The sequence below is a fragment of the Xiphophorus couchianus genome, chromosome 20 (assembly GCF_001444195.1).
Source record: "Xiphophorus couchianus chromosome 20, X_couchianus-1.0, whole genome shotgun sequence".
NCBI lineage: Eukaryota > Metazoa > Chordata > Actinopteri > Cyprinodontiformes > Poeciliidae > Xiphophorus > Xiphophorus couchianus.
The window spans coordinates 29308345-29326758 of NC_040247.1; the positions used below are offsets into that span (position 1 = coordinate 29308345).

The window sequence follows — 18414 nt, forward strand, 5'->3', positions numbered from 1 at the left end:
GGAACCCTGGATGAATGGATTGAAGTGCTATCCTTTTTTTTTTTTTTTGGACAGTGCATTGAGATGACATGTTGTAAACAGACTGAATTGAACTGAATGAACCCTTTCTTTCCAGGCAGAAAAACTCAGAGCAACAGTCTTTTTTTTTTTTTACCCAAACACAAATTTACAGTTAATAAACAGTTAACAAATTTTTGGATAAAATTCCATAGGAATTACCATTGCACATAAGAATGGCCCATTTTTGGGTTGAATGTGGCACCTGCACCTGCTCATTCAATATCTGTCAATTCAAGTGTTATCTCATGAAGATTTTCTGTAACTGTTTTCTGCTTTAAAGAAGCTAGTATTTCATATGATAAATGAAATATAAGTTGGATATTCTTTTTCTTGAAGTTGCCCAATTATCTGGACCACACATCCCAGCAAAAGGAAGAAACGTTGAGACCCATGGCTCATATAGTGTGGGAAGGCACTAGGTTAAGATTATTTCTGATGGTGTATTTTTTTATACACAGCCTGTTGGCACTGTGTATAAAAACTGGAAGAAATCTGCTTAGTCATTGGTCCATCCTTTTAATAATTCACATGTAATCATACTTTGTAGTATGGTATTTCACACAGAAGTGGCCCACTGGTCTGCTGTCTGTTAATTTCTCTCTCTTTTACCCAAGTGAATTAGAGGTGAGTTTCCCTCACAGCCGTCTGGCAGGCTGCGACGGGCAGAGGATAAACAGAGGATGGGAAGAGCAGATGGAAGGAGGAAGGGTCTGACGATGCTCCAGGCCTCAGTCTGCTGCTCATCAACAGACCTGATCAACTAATGACAGTAACCGGGAGGGAAACCTTAATACCTTACATGCTGCGCTGGTGGCACTGGAACATCCTCGTCGAAAAGTGACGGTGAACTTAGGACGATAACGCCACAATGCTTGTAAAATAATAATAATAACAACACTACTACAAACTGGATTAAAAATCTAATCAGGCCGTTGCAGCATCCCGATTTTCTGGATCTCGGTTTTAGGTGAACGGTGATATTTAATAGTGAATAGTATGAATTTCTGTGGAGACTCTTCTGCCACGATTCTGGTGTTTAAGTTTGACTGTTTTTATACCGTCAGCAGTGAAGTATGAGCAGGCCCACGGTACGAACCGTGGAGTAGCATCATGTCAGACGTAGCTGACGGACTGGATTGGTTACAATTATTCTCAGTGGCATTGGGCTGGCTCACGCTGGAGCAGACACAGAGCGAAGCCTGCAGGAAGACAAAGGTCACACTCTCCTTTGTCTGTGCACACTGATGATATTTTAGTAATGTTTTCGCCAAAGGCGTCTTTTCCAAATGTAGCTGCTCTGGGGTTAGGACCGAAATACACTCTGCAGTTCTGATCCTGCCAGACACCATGTCTGATTTGGTAGATTCAGATTTTTCGGCACTCATTATTATGCAAATAAAAGTTGGAGTCAGCTTTAATAGCCTCTGTTCTTTGTCTCTCTTGATTAAACTGATTACTGATGTGGTATTTTACATTTATCTACCTATCTACTTAATGTATCATGAGCATATAAAATTATTTGAAAGTACTGTTCTTTAAAAATCCTCCTCAAGGTCATTAAATATGCGTCATGATTTTAAACAGCAGGTGGGAGAGGGGAGCCGGTGCCTACTGGAATTAAAAGTGACACATCTGTAAAAAAAAAATAAAAATTCTAAGTTCCATTTAAACAAATATACCAAGAATAAATATAACAAACACTCAAACAGAGGAAAAAAAGAAGAAGAAACAAAAAAAAATGAATTAAGATGCCAATAAACTAAACTGATAAGTAAAAAGGAAGTAGTGCAGGGCGGATATTACTCAGAGAAGGAGTATTTTTACAATCTAATATTTCTCGTTAAAGGACAATGTAAACCACTCTAACAGTAAATCAAATCAGATTTTCTTCAGAAGCCTAAAAGACATAATAAGTCTTTTTTTTTTCTTTTTCAGAGATAATATGTCAGTCCCTTGATGTGACCAGGAGAGAGGTCGCATCAAACTTCAAATCATGGGCCATGCCAGAAATACAAAATATAAAAATATGTGTCTCATGAACTTGAGTGGAAGCCTATCCTAACAGCTTCAACTATTCTGGCATGATTTGTCTCTTAAGACGTGCTTTACACCGCTGCATCCAACCCTTTGCATTGCAGTTGGTCATGTAAGGCTGGAATGATGCTGCTTGATCATGGAAACCCATTCCATTCAGTTCTCTACGCACTGTGCTTGAACTCATCTGAAAGCCACATGAAGGTTGGTGATCTGTTGCTGGGATGATTGGTTTATTTTGCTTCATTCATTCTGGTTAATTAGGCAGGCAGGTCAAAGGGCCTGAACTGGACGGTCCATGTGGGCTAGTCCATAATGAAAACAGAAACGGCAGAAAATCGATGTCATCGTTCACAAGTCCTCTCTCTATTCGCTGATTGGCCCAGTAGAAAAATCTACCAGAGAAATCCAAGTCAATAGGAGAAATTTGAAACTGGAGGGAGATGAAAATTGGGTAGAATTGTGTAGGAAGGCAATGGCCAGGCTACTCGCAACCCAGAAAGTGTCTCAAAGTATTTATTCACTGAAATGTGTGCAATCCAGCTGTCAGTTGTTTTAGTGGGGGATTGTTTTATGTGTCCTGTGACACAGCTTTGGAAAGGCCTACATTATTTATATTCCCCCCCATCCCCAAAACAGACAGAATAGCTCATGAGGCATTTATGGCACATAGTGGGAGCCGGATAAATGTCAGCCGTGTCGATGTCTGCATAATTATGCAGTTCAAGTGACTGAATACAGAAACATCAGTTGACCTGATGTTTTTTGCTCAGCTAGCAGCTCACTCTGTGCCTAGGTTTTGCTTTATTTTGCATGATAAGTGTCTGATCACTCAGAACACTTTAATGCCTGGAGGGAATAGTGGTTGAATGTGATGAGCCAGGATGGCTGTTAACACCGGGTCTCTTTGGACCTGGGTGGAGTGGAGCCTGAACAGACTGTGTTTATGGTTTGCGTGTTCTCATCTGATCCCAGTCTGTTTGAAAGTGACCAAAGCCGGATGCCTGAAGGGCATCACCAACCAAATACCCCATCTGTTTCTGTCTTGCACTCAGCGCCTCGGTTTGGCTGCGTGTGACTGACAGCTGAGGATTGTCCAGATCTAAAAGCTTACATCCATAGGATGAGCCACACCAACATGTTAACAAAGGACAGCCTTCCTACTTCTGGCGCAGGCCTGCAGGGCCCTTTCTATTCTCTCCGCTTTATTTATCAGGATGAGCCATTTTTGTCAGTTGCTCAGCTAACTGGCTTGTGAGTTGATGTGTATTGGTCATATTCCAGGAAGCAGCTTCTGCAAACATTAAGTCTGTTGATGAACTCTGAATTTCCGGTTTTATTATAGCTAGTTTCAACGAGTTGAACCATGTTTGTGTATCTTAAGCTAATCAATAAAATACTTCCTTCCTGTTTCTTCACACAGGCAATACGAAACTTTAAACATGATGTTTAAAGTATTAATATTAGATTCTCAGATGTAATATTAGACTGTTGGAGCATGCCTCCTGACCTTTGCTGGTAACACCAAGAATCGTGTTACAAGAAGAAGCTCAGGTAGAAAATTGAAACATATATGTATATAGTTCCTCAAAAAACAAAGCTAATTCAAATTAGAAATAAAGTTAGGAACTGTACAAAGGAGAGTAATTAAACATATGAATAAGAAGATTGACAGTTAAATGGAAAGTTAATAGACTTGATTACTCACAGAATAATTATTATAGTTACAAATTTAAACATAGAATCATCAAATCAAGGAAGGCTGAACATCTTTCTTTCTCATTTTAGGTTAATACGTTGTGACAATGATTAATTTGTTAACCAGGCTATGTGTTAGCCTTATTGCTAATACATAGCCACCTTAATTTTGTGTTAGCTATAAGGCCAACATAACTTGTTAGCTGTATAGCTAACACATAATCAACTTGGTGATGTGTTAGCTCTGAGGCTAACACATATTATTATGTGTTAGCTATAAGGCTAACAGTTTATTATATTGTGTTATTTGATGTTTTTTCTGTGTGTTCACAGCTTTACAGACTAAATGAGAAATAATAAGTGAGAAAGGAAACAAAACTTAGCAACTCTTCTGTTAATTGACAGCCTAGCTGTGTAATGCAGCTCTGTCTAGTGAGGACATAACAGAATTGTGGGTTTTTATTAGCTGTAAACCACAATCAATCAACCTTACAGAGATAAACTCTTATTAGTGGAAAAATGTGCCGTAGTCGTAGCAGCATGACGTAGCATTTAGTATAGAACAGTAACAGTAGTTGCTTTTGTTTGGTCGTTTTTCTTTTTTCTGTACATGCCGAGTGTCAGTCCGCTCAATGATGGTATTGTTGCAGATACTAATGCCATGTTCAGTACGGCCTGCGCAGCATTTCTTCGCCCTGATACACCACAGTACACATACAAAACAAAAACAATGCTCATGTACACAAAAATCCTTTCATTGATCCTTTTTGATGCAGAGCTGAAGGAGACAAAAAAAAGGCTGATTTAAATCCCAGCTGTATGTTTCCTGTCTGCTGTCTAGCAGCCAGATAGCATGGCCTTAGTGACCAGACTGCGTTTCACAAGCACTCACAGTGTGGCCCCAAAATGTAGCTGTAAATATGAGGCTTTTTCATATCCACTCACCCATACTGCTTCCTGATATTTGCTGATTAATCAAACCCAGATTGCTGGATTTTAACACACTGTTAGGTCTGAGCAGAAATCTAGTGACACTGATTTTGGCAACAACAGGTGACAGAAGTTTTTCCATTTGCTTTAGCTGAGAGCCGTCCAGGTGAAGTTGATGACACAGGTTAGAGAAGAACCATTCCAATTTATTTAAGGTCGATGCTGAAACAAGGAAAATGACACAAATATCAGTGGACTTCTAATAAAAGCGATTCTTGAAAATGAAGCAAAACTGGTAAAGTAATACACTACCTACTGTGTGTGATAATACGCTATACTGACCCTGCTGAGGTCCACTCCACACGCCCTTTGTACTCTTATTCCTCAATATCCTCTCAGTGAGCCAGCCTATACTGAATATTCCCAACACGAAGCTCTTCTTCCATCCATATCTCAGAGGAACAGGAAGGTGTTGAGTTTGGCAGATTTATTCAGAAGAAGTGTGAAACTAAAAACAGAAACAAAAACATAAATGAGAAATTCCATATCAGCGTCTGTCACATGTCTACACTAAGCAGGTACCATAAAACCTGGTAGATACACCTCATGGCATGTTAGCTTAATGTCTTTTTAGGAAAATGCCACATATTTGTCATATGGAAACCCCCTAAAATGGAAAGAATGATATAAAATGTGTTAATAATTTATTGATCCTCAAACTGTTGTTTTGAGGATCAATAAAGTAACACATCTATCCACTCTCTTCTTCTATGAAACAACAGGTTAAGGCAGACTTGTATTGCCAAAATCAACTACTAAAAACACAAAAATTATAACTTTAACTTGGTCCAACACACCTTTGGTTCTGTGATGCATTTTGATTGTTAAAAGTTCACATAAGTGAGTTAGACATTTACTCAATTACATTCTCTTGTGTAACCTTTTTAAGTTACTCAAGAAAATACAACGTAGTAATATTTTTACTATGTTTACTTTTTACTTTTATTTGAGTCATTTTATTATGAAGTATCTCTGCTCTTACTTAAGTAAAATTTCTGGATTCTCACCCCACTGAATGAAGAACAAACATGTTTTAACCAAAAATTCACTAAACACACACACTTGCAGTTTTTGTTAGTTTCAGAAGTTTTTTATTGAGAGAAATTTATTTGAAAAATTGTTCTTTGACCTAATTTGATGTTTTTTGTTACTTATATGAATTATTGTCTTTTTTGTCTTTAAAGTACCAAAATTTCCACTTAACTTTATATTTTGGTCCATCTGATGATGCAATTTTTAAATATTAAATGATTGATATTTTGATCAGTTACTCAGTACTTGAGTAGACTTTTTGCAAAATACTTTTTTACTTTTGAGTCATTTCTTGGACGGCTACTTTTTGCTTTTACTCGAGTAAAAATGTGTTGATGTAGTGCTACTCTCACTTGAGTTAGACTTTATTTTTTGTTAGCGTAGAATGCTGCATTCACTGGACTCCCAGACCCCCTATTACGGACCTTAAGTCCTACAATTGGCCTAATGTAAGTCCTGTTTGAGAAAGATGACTGAATCTACTGCCTTTCTTAATGTTTCGTTCAGAAATTATAAACTAATTGGCAACTGACTGGTTCTTTTACATCCTAACAACAGAGAAGAACTTATCAACTGTACCTGAGATCCAGATAAACTGGAGCGCCTCATCTTGTAGGAAACACCGGTGATTCAATTACCCAGAAAGAGAAGTAGATTGGGTACTTACCCACGCACTTACTCTATTGGCAGTCTGTCATTACGCTCCATAACTGCCTTGTTTCCTGTTTGCACCTCAGCAGATGGAGAGCACTGCCCCTCCCTGCGTCTCCCTCTCTGTGGGGAGCAGGCTTTTGATACTCGTGCGGCCTCACCAATCTGCATCCCCTCCCATCACCCTGGGCGCTCACTTTGTATTGTTTCTATTGTTTTGCTTTAAAAGTGGGTTAAGAGAGACGGCAGCCGCTGACAGAAGGGATACAAGGGGGGGTGGAGTGACGAAGAGACACGGAGAAATCCTTGGAAGGGATAGAACATGACCAAACCAAGACGGTGTGAAGGGGTGTCGGATTATATGAATACAAGACAGATAATGAGAGGCTGAGGGTAAGGAGAGAGTTGAAAATGAAACCGGGGGTGGGATAAAATCTCAGACAGGGGTTCAATTACTTTACATTAGACATACTTGGTATGTCCTGAGTTTTTCTGTTTGGACTGTGGCGGGAAAAAAATTCATTGTTGACCTTCTGTGCCTGACATCAACGTAAATGTGATGATGACCGAAGACATTATTCTTCAGAAAATAAAACTCTCTCAAAACATGTGAGTGTGGGTGAAGATGTTGCTGGACACTGTAGTGTTTATGAGGAACATTCTACAAATGTTAAAAAGAAGGAATCTTTTGGAGAACCTTCCTGATGTGGAGAAGACCTTTGTGACAGACAACAGTCCTGCATGAAAAAAATATGAGATCTGACCTTTTATTTTTACTGTCTGTGTAATTTTATGTAATAAGTATTTCTCTGCTACGGTTGTATGTTTGTTTTAGGCTTGATTGCCACTGTTCATAGTTTATTGCACATTGCCTGCTTATGGGGTGAAAACAGCTGAAGAGAGAATTTCTATTCTCAGCTGATAAAATCACGTTTAGTACATGCAGAGTTTTTCTATCCTCATGTTTTCACTCTGTCATTAATCAATTTCTTCCACACATCAGTTAGCCAAAACAAAGAGAAACCCTTCGTCGTATGTATTTATTTTATACCTGAAAACTGTCTTGATTGGAGTGTTGTTTGGGTTGCCACTAGCTGCGTTTCCACTAACCATAAAATTCCGCATATTGAAATTACAAAAATAAATTCACTTAATGGAAATACGCCAGTTTAAAAAAAACAAACTCTTTGCATGTGGTGATTTTTCAAAATATCAAAATAGATGTATTTTGCAAAACACTTTTTCACATCACACGAGTCACGTGATCAACAGCAGGATGTTACTACTAGTGAAAATGACAAAAACGACAACAGGAAGTGGTAGGAGGACAATGATTTGTTTTTGTTTTCTTCAGACAATGTGCAGCTGGCTCCACCAGAACTCTCACAGCATCACACAGTTCATACAAAGTTGTGTGTCATTCAAACACCATGAATCCATAGCTCTTCTGTAAAGTTACCGGCTATCATTTTCTCAAAACAGCACATATGTAGCGACTTCCAAGTGGCTTATTCGTGTGTAATTTTAATTTAATTTCTTATTTAATGGAAAAGCCACAATTGCAAAATTGTGGCAAATTTTTAAAACAGATAACAGACAAAGATTTACACACATTTCCGCAATGGAAACACAACTGTTGTCTCCTTCCCGGCCCTGTGAGGAACCTGTCCAGGCTCTCCATTCCTGGTGACTGCTGGGAAGTTCTTCACCCCTGCTGTGACCCTGAATGCTACCAAGCAGGTGTAGAAAATGTCAGAGGGGTTTGTCTCATTGTTCAGCTAGCCCTGCAGCTGTTCATTAAAAATGTCACCATTTTCTAGAAAAGGGGATTTAAATGAGACCAAAGTGCTAATTTCTCTGGGGTTAGCAGAAACTATTCTTCAGATCGTAATAAAAGAGGGCCAGAAAAAGCCCTGTAATAGTGACATTCGCTTCAATTTAATTTATTTCAGCATAGCTCTTTAGGTCACTATGTTTCTACTTTACAAAATGAATAAAACAGGTCAAAGTGTTTTACTGTATAAAAAAAAAAAGTTTCAAGGCAAATCCAGGTGGCCGGCTCTTCCTTCTTACTAAATAGCCTGGTTGGTGGTGAGAGGGATGAAGAGCAGAACCAGAAGACCTGAGAGGTCTGGAAGGTTGATACAACTGAAGCAGATATTTAATGTATTGATGCTAAGCCATTCAGTGATTTATAAACTAACAACAACATTTTGAAGTCTATTCTCTGGTCTCCAGGGAGCCAGTGGAAGGACTTTAGAATGGGGCTGATGTGCTCTGTCTTCCTGGTTTTAGTGATATATAGTTATGACCTATCCACTAGACCAGCAGTCCAGTATTTGGAATTTATTAACTCAATAATTCTCCCATGAACCGTCGTATCCCCATTTGCGTTTCAGTTAAGCTTCCCCAGGATATCAATTTCTAGATAAAGATGGACTGATCATTTTCTCAAATGTCACCCTTGGCTTATTTATTTATTTATTTATTTGTAATATAAAATCACGGTAAGGTGTAAATATCTCACAGAAACTTGCAAATTAAGCTTATTTTACACCTTAAATCACAGAGAAGCTTTGCTCTAATCATTTGAATCAATTTTAAAGAAATAGTGCTTTTATATTTTATGAATGTGTATTTATTTATTGTGATTATGTTTGTTTCTGGGACCTCTTAAGGCTTTCTCTGAATACCCTGAGGGCCCAAATTCAGCAGCAGGAGAGCCTAGCTTAAGCTCTTTAAGCCACATGTTTGGCTGAGTACACCGACAAGATAACTGAGTTTTATATGAGTATGTGTGAACCTCTGCGTGTGTGTGTGTGTGCGTGTGTGTGTGTGCTGGGCAGCTAGTACAGAGTGGTGTAAAGTCAGTGGAGCGTGGCAGCGTGGAGTGAAGGACATTAAACCACACAGTCACTTCAATTCCACTTCATCACAGACAGACACACTCCTGCTCAACAATCTGTGAAAGATGAAGATCTCCCATAAAAGACCGATCTTTCACCTATCGCCATGCAGACTTGCCGTGACCTATAAGCCTGTGATGCAAAGCAATCATTCGTATTCTTCCTAGTGTCACGGTTTGTTCATGCGTGCAAAAACAGAACATGTGTAGTGAAACGCCTTCATGTCGCACTGTACGTCTCATTAACCATAACGGCAAAAACGCACAGGGAGTGCTGCTGTACGCAGGCGAGGAACCTGGACCGTGTCAGGAAATGTTTTGTTGTGATGCTGTTGCTGAAAATATGTACGACCTAATCGACCCACCATTTTCTGGCTCTCAATTTTTTATTTTTTACTTTTACATAATGTCCTATTACTCATATGGAATCCTTATTATCTCAACCAGTAAAACAATCATACATCAGATGTGGGAATGAAGAACCGTTAGGTGACTAGATCTATTACTGATATGCACAGTAAGAATGCATGTTAACTTCAGCTGGAGTTGATATCTAGTTTTGTACTAGATATCATCTTAGGGTATCTTGCATGGCAAACACTTCAACTTCATATCCAGTTATACAGAATTTATATTCCATATAACGGGAATTTAAACTAAAATCAGCTGAAATCAATTTGGTTCATTCCAATTTGGATCAAACTGCATACAATTCAATTCAGAAAAGTTATGACGAAATTCAAATTCAGATGATCTCATGATTCTTATTGGTAAAAAGAAATCTAGTCAACTGCATCATTCCTCAACTCGTTTTAAGCGAGCTTGTAGTGACACTAACAATGTTTCCATGCAATTGTCATGCAAAGTTTCAACAAACTTTTAAAATGTCGGAAAAAAAAAGAAAAAAGAAAAAGAGAATTAGGTGAGTTTCCATCTACTGGTTGGAGTGAACCAACCAGGCTATGCAAAGCGTAACATCGTCAAATGTTGATGCTACGTATGGCTGTAATAAACAGGAAGTAGAAGTTGCAAGCTAGCATGGACATCAGAAGAAATCAGCTTCTGAACCGGAAGCTTGGACTTTGTGCCTCTGGTAAGGCACAGACCCTCCAATGGATGGAAACAATGGCCTATGTTGGACATTTTTCGGCATCTGTGTTTCCATCCTAAGCTTAGGGCATTAACTCTTTTTTGGAAAAGCCAGAAACCACCTCGAGCAAGCGTAAAAGGTTTTGTGCAAAATGGAGGAAATTATTTTGAATTTTGCCATTTCCATTAACATTTTTGTAATGCAATACTTCAAAATGTGCTCACCCCCCCCCCAAAAAACAACATAAGACCAGTGGAAAGAAACTGCCGTGTTTTAACAGGAACAAACCTCCAGCAGCCTCAGATATTTTCATTTACAATTTGTAGAATGTTTCTGTCTGTGTGTGTTTGTATGGATATGTCCTTACTGGTTGAGTTCATGGGTGCCATGACCAAGTATAATTGAAGCCCAAGGGTCCTTTGGTACATGTAGGTCACCCAACTACCTCCAAACATTCACACACTCTTCAGCACAGCTGACAGACCTGTTCATGTCTGTATTTTTCATTTCCCTCTTTTAAAGCAGTAGCACTCAGCCAACAATTTCCAATCTCACTGACCTCTGATGAAGAATTTTGTCTTTTTGTTACCATTAGCGTGGTCTGTAGCTTCGGATGCCTGCTGAAAGGTCCTGTACTACATGTCAGAATAAATTTGAAAAATAGTTATAGTCAAAATTACTTTTCGAATATAACTGATTTTTAAAAAATATATATCTTAATTTTGTGTGAATATAACCCATATCAAAACTAATTATCTTACCACAACTTTTCTGTTTGAAAAGGAGTAGGAAGTAATCCTACTCCTTATCTCAATTTAATAAAATATATTACCTACCGACTCAATAATGATAATTTTAAAACATGGTATATGGATACCGTGTTTTGGTATTCACATACCTGTTCATATACTGTGCTAAACAACGAACAAATAAATTATATTACCGGTACATAAACAAAATGATTACACTGCAAAAACACAAAATCTTACCAAGTAATTTTGGTCTAATTTCTAGAGCAAATATCCTAGTGCATTTGAAATAAGACAAAACTAACTGACTAAAGTCATTTTTCAGCAAGATATAGAAGCTTGTTTTAAGTCAATAATTCCTTATTATTGACAAATATGTGCTTGTCCTATTGGCTGATAATTTCACTTATAACAAGACATTTTTCCCATGGTATATGTTAATTTATCTGCCAACGGAACTAGTGCTTTTTCATCAATAAGCAATTATTTGCTTAAAACAAGCCAAAGTTACTTTTAAGTTACTTTGTCTTTTTTTCAAGGGTATTAAAATATTTGCACTAGAAATTAGACCAAAATGACTTGGTAAGATTTTGTGTTTTTGAAGTGTACAAGCTGACTCTCATAGCAAGACAAAAATAATATACAGACCCATAATAAAAATAAGAATAGCAATAATGATAATTGTAAATAACAAGTGGAAATACAGCATCAGAATAATTACCATCTCCTTGCCAATGTACATCCTATAAATTCTATAAATGATATATATATATATAACATTGTTCTTTTAACTGGTTTACTGAATATGAATTTATTGTAAATGATAGAAAAGATAGTGTTAATCCAAGCAAATATAATGTACCGATGAAAATGTTTGGTAATATGCGTCAGTTGTCGCAGTGTGATTCCTGGCCTCCGGTGAAATCTTCCTAAGCGTGGAACTTCAACCCTGAGGTCAGGACAGGGCGGCGCACAGAGAAGTCCGCCCCCCAGCCTGCCACCGACATCTTCAGAAATACATCAGGGACTTGAGGTGATAATTGGACGGAACAGACAGGAAGTCTCTATGAAACCGTGCGGCGTGCGTGTTTGTTTATGTGCGTGTCTGTGAGTGTCAGCAGTGGGAACATGCCCATCAGTCCGTTAAGTACAAACATGGCTGCAGGTGTTTCCCTGAAGTGAGCAACTCTCTCTCTCTCTCTCTGTATAATTGGCAATCAGTAAGTGATTCTGCCACGTCTTCTGACTTCATTGACAAAACGACATGACACATGTTGTGCATCGGGCTGCAAACTGTTCCCCCCTCCTCATCATCATCATCCACCCCATGTTTTTTTGTCCATGATCATGCAACATTTTCATAATTTAAAAAAAAATCAAATCTCATGGAAATAAAAAAAAAAAAACACATTTAGGAAACCAAGATAAATGCTGTGGATTTGACAAAATTAAAAAGAACTGCTGTCACGATTTCACATTTAACAGTAAAAAAAAAGAATATTACTTTTACAATATAACTTTAAAAAATATATATATAAAACTTGTTTTTTATTTAAAACAATTCAAATAAAATGTGTTGATTTTTTTGATGCAGGAATTAGTTCCAATAAGACCATAAAAACGCTGACTTATCCGAAGTCGGAGCTGTAAATCGAACCTTTACAGTTGCTAAGCTGCTGTAAAGAGTGGAGTCGGAATAACATCCATTTATTTTAATGTTTATTTTCACATCTTCAGCAATGGTCACAATTTGGTCTTTATTCGGTCTAAACCGGGAGCAGGGGCGCCACCAGGAATCTTGGGCCCCATGGCCCCCATGGCCCCCCCTCCCCCCTCCAACCCTCCGCAGCTGCTTTTACAATTTCTTGAGTCTATCTGACCCATCAAAAGTGTCACAATTTTAAAGGCTTGCAACTGCCTTGCTTTCTTTGGTTCAATACTGATAACTAGCACAATATTTACTGCTCCCATACAGTGTGCAAGTAGTTGCTTAAATTTTTTCTATTAGTTTTAGATTACTGAAATGTCTCTCCCCACAAGCAACAGTCAAAAGCAAAATACAGATGGACCAATCCAGACTTAAAAAATGCTATGTAGTCGCATTTTATTCAAGGTGCAGTATATAAATTTAATAAAAAAATATGTCAATTTATCATGAAAACCTGACTTTATTATTTTTCTTGGCGGCACAGTAACAGCCACAGTCGTTCTTGTCTTCCACTGACTGCTGCTGAAAACGTCACCGTCAAGCTACAAGCAGGAACGAACCATTTCATGCAGGGGGGTTCAGTGCAAATATGGATGTGTGTTTTTTGGTCTGGGAGGGGGAACATTTGATTTTTACAGCTAAAAACAGTTTTAGAAACCACAATATGATTCATTTTGTAATTGGCAGGGCCCCAATTTTTTATTTGTTTTATTTGTATGCAAAAAAAACCAACTAATTGCGGAGGGCCCCCTGTCAGTCAGGGGCCCTTGGAATTGTCATAACTTTCTCCCCCTATACGGCGCCCCTGCTATGGAGTGTAGTTATTTACTCCTTGGATTTGTTTTAGTTGTTTGTTTTCCATTCTAGTTTATTCCTTGTGTTAGTTCACTTTCTCTTATTGTTTGTAATTTTTGGACTTGTTCTGTTAGATTTAGTATTTATTTCTGTTACTGTTTAGGTTTTCTTTCCCCGATTCTTTTCTCGTTTCCGTTCTCACACTCAGCCGTCCATTTTCTCTCCTTCCCAGCTGTTAGTCGTCTCCTCCTTCGTCCTTCCTGCTTCCTTTCCCAGCTGCATTCATTTCCCTGCAATTAGATTGACTTTTTTTTGTCATTTCCACTTCCTCCTCGGTCTCATTATTCTCTACTGGCTCCTCCCGTTGCTTTCCATTGTCGCCATAATTGAAAGCTTTTTTTTTTTTTGTTGCCATCTTTTCGATAAACCTGAACTCAGTTAAAATTCTGTTCTCCAGGCTGCATTTTGGTCCTGCCGCAAACCCGCCCATCACGACAGGAGCAGAAATGAACACACAGTTACGGCCAAAATTATTCAAACTCCTAACAGATTGAAACTGAAGTAATCTTTAAATTCTCTGACTAAAATGAATGTGAACATTTTGTCCCAGTCCAGCCCAGATAGAGAATCTGAGGCGGGAGATAAAGGAAGCCTTTCAACCATCACAGATAATATCACAGGAGTAATTCTGTGCTTCGCTGTATGAGCCGGCTCAGGTATGTTTATGTCCACGTTGTCATGAGCAAATGTTGAAGACTGAGTGAGTTATTGATCATGTGCAGATGCTCCACATGGTCCAAGCTCTACAGATGGCCAGTCAGGTTGTCCCTCCTTGTGTTTTTTGTCGTCGTGACGCATCATTAGACATGCAGGGGCTCAATCTGAGAGCGTGTGTATGTGTGTGTTGCCTAAAACACGCGTACACACAGAGTGTTTGTGTGATTCAATTGTCTACTGCTGACCAGCTGCTGCCAGAAGCTATTGTGTCACCAGACGTAATGACTGCATGGTGTTGTGTGTGTGTGGGGATATATAAAAGAGAGAAAATGGTTAAACAGGAACGTTTAGCTTTTTACTCCAGCTTCCCCAGTTTCAGTGCATATTTAATTCTTGTAAACAGAGCAGACGTTTTGATGTTTTCATAGAAAAAAAAATTCCTATCAAACATAAAAAATGTCTGTGCTCAGGTATGACCTGTTCTAATCACTCTTCTTACACCAAAACACATCTATGCAAGATAAAAAAAAACAAACAAACCCAGAGTAAGTTTCTGGGGTTTCGCAACTTCTGGTGCTGGATCTGCTCCAGACCTTTATGACGGCGTTAAGCTGAAGGGCTGCTTACAGTTATTAAATGACTCCGCACTGCAGTTTTCCACCTCTACTTTTAAATCCACAGTATTTCAATTGATCAAACCTCAATCTGTTTACCTCTTTAGTGAACATAAGTCCTTTAAAACACAGTTTGGATTTATTTGAGGACAATGAAAGAACATTTTCACGTCTTTTTTTGATCAGAAACAAATTTCTTGGTTGAAAGAAAACAAATTTAAGTCCAATATTGGGAGAATAATCTGCGCTGATTTCCTGAATTTTGGGAGATTGGTGATTGACTGATGCTTACACGTGAAGCCGATTTTATCCGCCATTTTTCTACCTCAGCAAATTTCTAAAATTTCCTTTTCTGCTCTCCCATGAAAGAGGTTTGACTGTTAGTTAATAATAGTCTTGCTAATTCATCAACTTTCTTGGTATATTTAGCAACATTTCAGTCAAAAAAAAAAAAATTTTATCGACCAAAATCGGAATCGGCAGGTCAGGTTTTTTAAGGATCGGTATTTGGCGATCGGCCAGAAAACTGCTAATTAGATCTCACTTAGAATGAAACAAAATGAAAATGCAACAAGTGGACTAAAAACTTCTAAAGCAACGTTTGAGATTTGTGAAGCAAATCAGAAACAACAAAAAAAAAGGTGTATTTGTGTAGTTATGCAGGGGTGTACGTGTCAAGGCCAAAATACAGTCCAATAAAATATGTTGTTTACTCACTGATGAGACTGGTGTGTTAGACAAGATTGTACCGCAAGATTGAGCAAGCGGTAGTAAGTGCTTTGATTGGAGTTCTTCTATTTGCTTCTTGTTCCACTCTGATGCCATTATCTTTAGATGTCCAGGAAAAACTCTTCTGTTTTGAACAAAAGGGAAATGCTCTGTGAGGCTTAGAGAGCCAGCTATCAGATAAACAGCCACACTCACGTCAACGCACTTTGTGGTTATCCGGCTGTAACCAGTTTCACTCACAGATAATGCAAAAAGAACCGCAACATAAAATGCTGGAGTTCCACAACAACGTCTCAAACATTTCACTGGAAGGTTTTCATTCTGGTTTTTTTGTTTTTTTTTTTCTGGAGCAGGAGTTATGTCCTGTGATTGCTTAATAATCAGAGTCTGCATAGTTCTATGCTGAATAAGCGTGTCTCAGATAGCAAAAAAAAAAAAAATCAATTATTCGCATGATAAATTAAAATGATAATAATTTTCATTTAGACAGATATTAAAGAGATGCTCCCCTTTAATAGCGTTGAAAAGTTCTCCATTTGAGAATCGCTGCGAACATTTGACTGCCAGTACGATGCAGTTAGTTGAAATTCAATTTTGCTTTATATTGTTTAGAAATTAAAGTTTATTGATCTTGATCTTGAGTGGGTATACTTGCATGATTAAACCATTGTTATTATTCTAGTAGTTGAATATGGTCTCAAAATTACAATATTGTCGTTTATCTCAATAATTTCTTTTTTATCGGCCGTCAAGATTTATCGTGACAGGCTTAATAATGAAGTAGCTTTTCCGAAGATTGAAACTCTTTTCTGTTACATGTCACGATAGGGCACAGAGATTTTCATGAGGAAAAAAAAAATCTCTGACCGTTCCTCCATTTGACCCTTGTGGTCCTAAAATGGGGCCTCCTTCATTCTCTGGAGACAGACGTGTGGATCTGAAGCGTTTGATGGTTCATAGGAGGTGATTGGGTTTTGAGGGGGGGGTGCATGGCCAGGTTTATGACCTGACATGACCTTTATTCAGTATGTGGATTGTCTGCCTTGCCTGTTGCAGTTTACTTGTTTATATGTCAACTTTTCTTTTTACTCACCTTTTTTCCTTACTTATTGTGAAAAGCTTATTTAATGTACTGAAGGGAAACATGTTTGCAATGTTCCCTTCTAAGGCAGAATCAAGGGAAGAACTAGCAGCACAGATGAGCCGGCTCTGGATTAGGCGGTTGCTCTGTTTGGTTTCTGGACTGTGGAAAAGCGGAGATCAGCATCAGAGTCACCATGGAAACGGTAATTAAATTACTGCTGTCATGGTTACCTCCAGACAGCCTGGTTCAGCTTCCCGTTCCCTCGCTGCTCGCTGCCTCTCAGTCTTCCTCCATTTTCTTTTGATGTATAAAACTTTGTCCAAACCTTCTTCACCAGAGAGACACACACTACTGGTCGGCACTTTCTGTCAAACTTGTTAAACTCATTCAATTATCCTCCCCATAAAGTACTGCTGGGCCAGTGGCTGAGTGTTTTCTCCTGTATAAAGTTACTAATGGAGGCTGGTGCTGCCATGATGTCTGCAGTCTGTTGCGCTTTCCTCTCTGGACTGGAGCTTTAGTTTCTTCTGTCTGCTGTCTCACCTCTCACATCCTTCCGCACCGTGACTGGTCAGTACAGGGGATTACTACAAACTCACTGACTTGATGCAGTTGGCCTGTCGTGTTGTACGTGAGATTGAGATTGATTTTCATGTCAATGAGTGAAATAAGGAATTTGACCTCCTGTGGGATTTGGTATTCGTTGCTGTAAAATCAAAGGTTGGTATTTGTTTGTTTGTAAGAGATCAATCCTCATACTGTACGAAGATTATAAAAAATAATTATTCCCTGTTTTAATTATTGGCAGGACCACATTTAACAGCAATGGCTGCCGCTGCTGATTGATGACATCATTGTGGAGGAATTCTGGCAGAAGCTTAGCTCTGCCACCAAATGTACACCAGGTCTGGACTTTGAATAGACCACTGCAGGGCTTAGATTAAGTTTTCTTTCTTTCTTTTTTCTTTTTAGCCACTTTGTTGTAGATTCGGTTCTGTGTTGCTCACTGACTTGTTGATGACCCAGTTTGGCCAATGTTGGAGTTTTCCTGCACATCTATCATGAGTTTTGATTACTAACTGGGTTTGGAAGATGCTGGTATCCAATTCACAGGAAAAACAGAATCACCTTAAATACATTCAAAAGGGTTTCAACTAAATTGCAAACATAATAATGATTAAAAATGTCTAAAATAAGATAACTAATAACTGTCCTTAACAATGACTAATTTTAATCACACAATCTACAGAAACTACTGAAAGATTGTATTTACGTTAGGGCTGGGACTTTCATTAATATTAAATTAATTTTGATTAATTAATTACAGGGAAAATATTTAGGCGCTTAATGGCTGCATGGAAACCAATACGTCATCTGAACGAGTGTTTAGTTGAGTAAACATGAGGTGAAAGAAGCTCCTGGTGATCTGCAGCTGCATAGCTCCCAGGGTGAGGAGCTGAAACTAGCGAATACTTGCGACCTCCTCCGAGAACATTTAGAGTTGCTCAATTTAAAAGTTCAAACTCCAGATATACCTCAATCTGCATCAATATGCACA

At 38.4% G+C, this 18414-nt stretch overlaps 1 protein-coding gene across 3 annotated transcripts in view; it reads left to right on the forward strand.

Moving 5' to 3' along the window:
- Window positions 1-18414, forward strand: part of nfasca (neurofascin homolog (chicken) a) — a 104020-nt gene that overhangs the window by 7196 nt on the left and 78410 nt on the right. Inside the window, exon 1 of one of the 3 annotated variants that reach the window (XM_028003613.1) lies at window positions 17688-17761. The exons of the other annotated variants lie outside the window; for them this stretch is intronic. The gene's annotated coding sequence lies outside the window, so the exon portion shown is untranslated. Of the gene's footprint in view, window positions 1-17687; window positions 17762-18414 lie in introns of those variants that run through there. 3 annotated transcript variants of the gene reach the window in all.